General features: G+C 36.7%; 1 pseudogene; it reads left to right on the top strand.

Moving 5' to 3' along the window:
* The first annotated feature begins 306 nt into the window (after positions 1-306).
* On the top strand, positions 307-1,398 carry LOC110185343 (cytochrome P450 307a1 pseudogene; annotated as a pseudogene).
* The last annotated feature ends 7,171 nt before the right edge of the window (positions 1,399-8,569 follow it).

Raw genomic sequence — 8,569 nt, 5'->3', positions numbered from 1 at the left:
TTTATATTATATAAACTGCGGTGTGCCGCTTTAGCTTTCATTCATGTTTACTTTCTTTCAAAATGCCTTTCTCTATTTCAAGCACTTGCGCTCTGTGACTGGTCACAATTACAACAAAAGCGAAGAAATTTAGCCCGACGTCACTGTTCGCCACGAGAAGCATCCTCATACTTTTCAAAAATGTCTGCTGTTGGATGTAAGGAAGTTAACCACTTAATGAACCAGCTAAATAAGGTTCCATTGGGTAAACCCTGCAATATAAAACCATTAATTCTTAAGGCAAGTGCCAATATGTTTTTTAAATATATGTGTTCAGTTCGATTTGATTATGAAGATAAGGACTTTCAGAAAATTACTGGGTTTTTTGATGATATTTTTTGGGAAATTAACCAAGGGTATTCGTTAGATTTTTTACCTTGGCTCAAGCCATGTTATAATAATCATATTAAGAATATTGAGCACTGGTCATCTACAATAAGATCATTTATTTTAGAAAGAATTATTATCCGACGAGAAATAAATATAAATAATGAAGAAACAGACCGAGATTTCACAGATGCTTTGCTAAAAAGTATAAAAGAGGAAAACCATGTAACTCGTAATACAATTATTTATATGTTAGAAGATTTTATTGGGGGTCATTCAGCTGTGGGAAATTTGATTATGTTAACACTCGCCTACATAGCTAAGAACCCAAAAATTGGCGATAAAATTAAATTGGAGATAGATAAGATTTCAAATAACGGAGCAAGACATATTTGTCTTTATGACATGAATTCAATGCCTTATACAATGGCAACTATTTTAGAGGTATTGCGCTTTTCATCATCTCCTATTGTTCCTCATGTAGCAATGGAAGACACGGTAATTTCAGGATATGGCGTTACAAAAGGTACTATTATTTTTATAAATAACTATTTGTTAAATAAAAGTGAATTGGACTGGAATAATCCTGACCACTTTCAGCCTGAACGGTTTTTAGAAAAAGTTAATAAACGTCACTTAGGTAAGACTGTGAGCTTTAATCAAAACAGACGAAGTTCGGATGGGTCTGACTCAGGTATAGAGTTTGAGATAGAAAAAAAACACGCCAAATTCGATACTTTTATCGACATAATTGAGAGCTCAACAAATATTGATATTAATTCATTTGATGATGGATATGTGTATCAGTTAAAAAAAAATATTCCTAATTTTCTACCTTTTAGTATAGGTAAGCGCACCTGTATAGGACAAAATCTTGTAAAAGGATTTGGTTTTATTTTGCTAGCAAACATTATTCAAAACTATATTGTGAACAGTGGAGATTTATCAAAAATTAAAATAAATAAATCAAGCGTGTCTTTACCCACAAAATGTTTTGAACTAGTTCTGATACCAAGGCAAAAAAAAACTTAAGTCGTGTTTATAAATATGTGTCTTTTTATGATGAAATGTCAAGAGTTTGGTAATATTTAATCAGAATAAAATTAGTTTAAATAACGTATTGACGTTGTATATTGATACAAAAAATTTTTAAGAAGACTGATTGAACCTGTTAAATACCTAAGCATTGAATCATAAATACATATACGAATACTAATAAAATATTTTGATAAATGTTTGATTTCATTACCCAGAGTTTATTAAATTGGAATTTTTAAAGTGCTGAAATAACACATTAATATTTTATTTCAGAAATCAAATTCCGTCCTAAACATGCCGTCTGGCTTTCTTAAAGTTCATGTGAGCTCCCTCTGAGCTGTTCAGAATACTAATTATGTAATCGTCAAGTTCGTTTTCCTTGTCATTGTCTTTTCTTTTGGAAACGCCAGTTTTCAAGTGTGTCAAGTGTTTGCTAAACATTTTTTGATTTTTTTGACTAGACTAGTTGAGTCCTTCTTCTAGTTTGCGGTTTGAACTATACAGAGTAGAAAAATGCGATCAATTTTTTAAATTTTATTCTAAGTTTAAAAAGAGAAAAAGTACTAAACTTGAAAACTGCAAAAGTGCAAAAGTATCCCATTAATGTGCAATGACATCACCATGTCCGCACAGAACAACACAAATATTTTGCTACCTGACCCCTAGATGGACAAGTAAAGCAAAATATTGATGGATACAAGGGACGTATCCTTCAATATATGTTTACGAATGGGGGAGTGGACTTCTGGTGAATTTTTGAATGATACATTTCGATCTACCTGCAAGCCTGAAAGCCCGTAGAGCATGCATCAATGTGCAAAACAAGGCTGTTTTCTGTTTTAAGTGGAAAATCGTATCCGGATTGAACCCAAAAAAAGGAAAGGACAGAGCGGTGTAATGTTTATGGTGTTGATATTATACATACAAACTGATCGATTTTACTGGGTTGACAATTCTAATAAAAACGGATAAAATAAATGTATGTAAAATAGAAGTAAAAATTAAAAATAAATAAATAAATATATATATATATATATATTATGATGATAATTGACAAATTAAATTTTTAATTATTAAATTTCATCCTAATATCTTCACAGTTAGGAAAAATGAAAATAGGCGATGGTTCTGCAACCTCTGCCTATCTCTTTCAACGAGTGAGGAAAGGGCTCAGCGGCATTTTCCTGCCGACTTTCATGCTTACCCGTTCGGTGGGTAGGACCCACCGTTTATGTAAAGTTCTCATTCGCTTTTATTCATGCGTGAGTGCCGAAGTCGCTGCTCGACTCATGATCAAAGTCTTACCCTTACCGCTCAGTGGGGTAATTCATGGTGCTGCCGTCGCTTCTCAGCTCATGATCAAATTTATCATGAGCGGTGTGGATAAAATTCAGGAAAAAATGTGATAAAAAAAAAATTGTATGTATTTTATTGCTCCCGCGCCCACTCCCGAGTTTCGGAGCTTCGCCCCCCTACAAACATTGGTCCTTCGAGCCGGATACGGATATCCTTCCGTCCTTTCACCAGCAGTTCCCGGTGATTTTATCGCTAGAGATAAGTATATGCTTGCTTCCGACTTGTTCTCGCTGCCGGTCTTCAACAGTGGGCCAAACATTTAATTTCGGTCGAACCGCTGCAAAATTTATTCTTCTGTTCGTATCAACTCCCCGTCCCAGTTTTCCTGACACCACGGCAGTGAGAAATTCCACTTTCTATTCGCCTCCGAACTTCGAAATTTTCCATCCGTGTCCGTTTTGTGTGCGCCGCCATCCTCCTCGCCGTCCCTTCGATTCCCCGTTGTTCATCCACTTGCCAACGGTCGAGGCCTATGTTCAGCCACATACACACACACGCATTCTAAACTTGTGCTAATATATCCTCACAAAAAAAAAGTTCTCCGTGAACAGTGAAATTGTGTTACAAAAAGAAGGGCATAATTAATATCGGCCAGCCGGTGCGCGCTTGTTGCGGGAATTCACCCTGCTCGCCTAACAGTCCGTCGCTGTCACGATATTTCTCGCTAATTTTTGTGCTGTATCCATACAAATTTTTCTGTTCGCACAATTCAATACAGTCCACTTCTCGACGCTCCACTGTGCTAATACAAACCCTACATGTTTACATACCAACATTTATTGGGCAACCGTACATATATATTGGGCAAGCTTCGCCCTATTCTGCGCTGAACATCGATCTCCACAATTATCTACATACATATATACCAATATATTGTGCAAGATTAGCGCTATTCTGCTCTGAGCATCGATCTCCAAGCCATTACATACGTATATACAAGTTAACTAAGTTAACCGGGCGACGGCAATGACCGATCGTCCGAAAGCTCGCTCCGGCCAAATTGCTGACCCAGCGTCTGGCCGGAAGCTCATGCATAGCCGGCAAGGACTGCCCATTGGAGTCTATGACCACTATGAGTCCCGCTTTTGTTAGTTCTTAAGTTCAGTTTTGATTTGACATTCATTGAATAAAGAGCCACTGCTCATAAAACTAAACTCCGACTAATTGTCGTTAAAACTTTATTACTCATCACCTGTCTGAGTCCCTAGGCCAGCGGGTAAAAGGAGGGCAGTCACCCTCCCAACATAATCTTCCTAATTCATCATTGGGAAATCTACGGCCAGCCGGCTAGAAGAAACTAAAGGACCTGTTGCCCCAACTCTACAACACCAAGAATAATCCGTGGCGAAGTGGATATTGCCTACGGCAAATTTTCGTCGGACTATATCTTATTAATTTACACATGCCCGCATAAGGGCATATCAAGTAATTATTTGTCTTTTTTTTTTCGTCTCCTCTTTGTGCCTAGAGCGTGTACAAGCACCTGCACTCATACAATCCACAGCCGAACAGTGCCGACGAGACAAAATCCGCCACCTACAACTTCAAAGAAATAAATTTCGGGAACCACGGACTTAAAATTATCCGAATTTTATTTGCCTTTCTTTCATTTTTATCAAAGAATAATAATACCAATTAACACACATACATTCATACATTGGACAAGCTTCGCGCTATTCTGCGCTAAGCATAATATAATATAATATAATATATATTAATTTGAAATTAAAATTCGTTTATATCGTTTGTTGTAAATACTTGGTTATTCGTAAGTTAAAAAAATTATTTTTACTTTTATTTAACCGAATAAGTTACAAGATATTTTTATAAGAAGAACACCGACCGAATAATTTCGTGTCTCAAACTGAACTCTGCTTATTGAACTAGGATGGGTGATGATCAAGCCTCGGTTTCGAGCTTTTGTGGATCTTGATGGATTTCGAAAGATTCTGAGAGAGAGCTTAATTGATTCTTTAATTTCTTTTGGATTCAAGTGCATTCGCTCTTGGATACAAGTGCTCTTTTGAAATTTGATAATTTTGTTTTCGAGCTAACGAGTCCGAACTTTGAGCGTGTGAACGCGACAATTAGGAAAGGATGTTTAGACAATAAAATTGTTTAGTCTACTACTGGGAACTTGTGTTTATTCTACTGTCGTACTCGTGTGGAGTTGTGGTGTCCAATGACTGTATGGTTATCATTCGATGATGATTCATGGGTGTACATGTATGTGGAATAAGTAGGCATGTGCTAAAGTCTATGGGACTGTGGATATGTCACTCCCCCAACCTTTGAATTTAGCCTGTCCTCAGGCGGATAACGTGGGATAAATCATAATGTTATTTTCCGGTATGATCTGATCATTTACAATTTGTTCCGGGATCGGTTGTTCTTCTTGTGTTTTCTTATATTTAACAATGAGGTATACTCTTAAATTTATAACTGACATACAATATTAAACTTAGGATTGTAATAACAAAGGATGTAAGACATATGATTTGAAACATGCTGTAATATTTTACATGGGATTCAATTATATCTCTTGTTTGAATGTATGCCAAAGGTTCTATTTTGGTAATGTTGTTAACAATATAAATTGACTGTGTAAAATCTGCAAGGTTGTTTGAAATTATGAATTCATCTATTTGCATAGTACAATTCTTTATTTTAATAATGTTGTTTCCTTGTATAGAAACTCTATTGTTGATAGAATTTTGATTAACAAGTGTTTCTGGAATGTTTCAGGTGACTAATATGTTTGGTTCAACATAATTGATTTGGAAATCTCTGTGTGTTTTAGTGTATTTACATTCAGTAGGTTCTTGTTTAATAATTCCTATTAAACACTTATCGAAAATTGGTTTATCTGTGTGTGTATTATAGATCATATCTTCGTAAATATAAAACTTATCAAATACAGATTCAGTAAGGATGTAGTTGGATTCATCAGGATATGGAACTATATTGAATATTGGAACTTTTGTTATCTCGCTAGGAACATGGGAAATTATTAAAATTTCGTTTGTATCTGTTTTAAGCCAAGTGGATGTTTTAATCTTTAGCATTTTCTCGGAATTTACTTGTTTCAAATAATCATGTTTAAGTAATTTCGGATTGAAAATTCCCAGTCTCGTGAGTTGCATACCCATTTCTATGTCTTCAATATACTCAGTGAATTGTTGTAAATTGAAAATAAGTACTGCTACCTGTTGTTGTTTTTCGTTTTCAATTTTGAATTTGTTAATGATATCTATCCCGCTGTTAATCACATCAATAATCATATTCAAATCATGATTCTGAACGGAATTTTCTGACAAGTTATTAATTTTGCTTTCTAACTCATCTCTGTCGTCTTGATCTAGTGTGCCAAATAAATATTTGTATGCTGTTCCTACAATATTTACTAGACCTCGTTTGGTTCTCTTGATTATTCTCAAACCATTTATTTCCCTTTTTAGTTTTTCAACTAAGTAATCTATTTGGATTACGTCAGGAAAATGTTTCGCTTCATCCAACAAGTTCTCAAACATTAACATGGTATTAGTTATGTTTATGCTTAAGTAATGATATTCGTAACTCGTGGGTATCTCCGTAACTCCTGTTTGAAACAATAGGTATCCATTTTTACCACTTATTGAATTTACTTCTATGCTACTGCCTTGGACTACGGTGATGAGAGCGATGATTGCCAGATATATAATCATTATGGGGAATACGGGGCATCTCTTAATCTTCTTCGATGGGTCTGGAATTATCGTATTTACTTTTGTTAGTTTTCTTTTGTTTCTTGAACTTGGACTTGTAATGTACGATTTTCCTGCCTCTATTTGTTTCTTCGAAGTGTTATCATCCACTTGACTAATTTTACCTGTTTTCTTAAACGGGTTGGTCACCTTACTTTTGACTAATGGTGATTGCCTGTATTTCGTATCAACATCATAACTATGTCTGTTTTTGTTTACCTGGTCAATCTTGATAATTTTGTTTTGTTGTACATCAAAATCAGGGCTACCTGCGTATAGAAAAATGTCTGCTGTAGTTATTTTGGTGGTATTGTGCTTTGTTTTGTGATTATAAACGTATAGGATCGTTTTAAATTTTGTGCATCGATCTTTTATATTTGGTATGTAGCAGGCCAGTTAAGATAAGTATGCTCTGGCCACTCTAATTGAGATGTTACGCTCTCTCAAGAAAGAGCATGAGAGAGCGACTGGCTGAAAATGGGGGTTGTTGGAGTGGTTGCTAAGAGCGGCAGATCACTTGGTGAAAAGATCGGAACGAGAGTAGATGTGAATAAGACAAGAAGTGTAAAAAAGAGACAAGAGTAAAGAAAAGATAAAACCAAGTATAAAAAGTTACAGATTAAATAATAAAGAAAACATTAATAAGAGGCGAGAAGAATAAGAAGTGTTTAAAACTAAAAGGCGGCTACAAACTTCAGAAGTGGGATCAGAATCAAAATTTTTCTCATCATTTGGAAAAATAAAATAAAATAATGGATTTGAACATAGCGGATATAACGGTTGTGCAATTAAAACGGTGGTTGGAGCTGTTAAATTTGTCCACGAAGGGCACAAAAGCGGAGCTGTTCGCAAGGCTAGCCAAGGTCCCGATTGGAATTCGAGGCAGTGATCCGAAAGAGTGTGTGGAGATGGAAAAGTTAGGTGACACGGACGTGGAAATCGATGGTGAGCTGGAGATCGCCAAAGAAACTCTTGGAGAATTGCGCGAGGACACTGCCAAGACGAGAAAAATTCTGGCAAATTTGAATCGCCAGATCGGTGCCAATGTCGCCGGCAGCCAGAGCAACAAAGACGGCGGGAATGAAAGAGCCGAAAATGCTCGAATTCGGCATGGTTCCGAGAAGGAAGGACAGCTAGGCGTTGGAGTTGGCGAAAGTGGCGGGCGACGAAACAACGACGCCAACAACAACAGTTCCGAGAACTTTGAACAGCTACCTACCAGAAGTTTCAAGAACACGCAACGAGGCGACGGCAGAGGCGACGTACAGCGAGATGGCGAAATGGAAACAGACAGTTTTGCATCACCTGGTTTTAACATGGCTAGAGAAATGCTAATGGACTTCGGCAGCAAGGTGTGTGTGCGATCCCGCAAATGTATATATTCATCGGACCGAAGTTTCGTCTGATTCAATCGGAGAAACAGCAAACGTTCTGTTTCAATTTTTGCATACATATCGACAATGTACTGATGAAACAACTGACGACATTTCAATATATGATTGCAATCGGTCCTCCGAACCATTAACCTGTATGAGTAAAAGTTCATCGCGCTGCACTTTTTATTCGTTTCTACACCATTGACTGGATCTACCATCTTCACATTGAAATGGTATCCATCGGCACCATCCCAGAAGATTAGTGGATACTGCAAAGTATCGTAACAACGGTGAGTTTCTGCGACGTTTACCAATCGATCGTTTCGTCGATGGAGAACAATATCTCGAGGTTGAAACTGATCCCCGACTATGACAATTGCCACTTCGTCTATAGTTGGAGCATTATATCTCCTGATATGTTCTCCAGCAGGCGTTTTGTCTGCATGAATGACAATTTTATGGGTATCCGAAGGCATCATATCGATTGCTGTTTTGAATAAACGCACCAAATTGTTCCGTTCGTGAAAAAGCTTCTGTAGCTGCGAAATAATGTGCCTCTTCAGCGTATTTAGGTATTGATTCCATAACGTGCATTTACTTCATTTCCATAATCACCAAGAAGAAGAAATTTGTGTTCGCTGTCTGGGAACGGAAGCAGGGAACCGGCTTTATGATAGATTTGTCTTTTGA

Source organism: Drosophila serrata, unplaced genomic scaffold, assembly GCF_035046125.1.
Source record: "Drosophila serrata isolate PLE 108 unplaced genomic scaffold, ASM3504612v1 contig_144, whole genome shotgun sequence".
Taxonomy (NCBI): Eukaryota; Metazoa; Arthropoda; class Insecta; order Diptera; family Drosophilidae; genus Drosophila; species Drosophila serrata.
The sequence above is the reverse complement of the archived record's forward strand: the minus strand, read 5'-3'. Positions and strand labels throughout refer to the sequence as shown.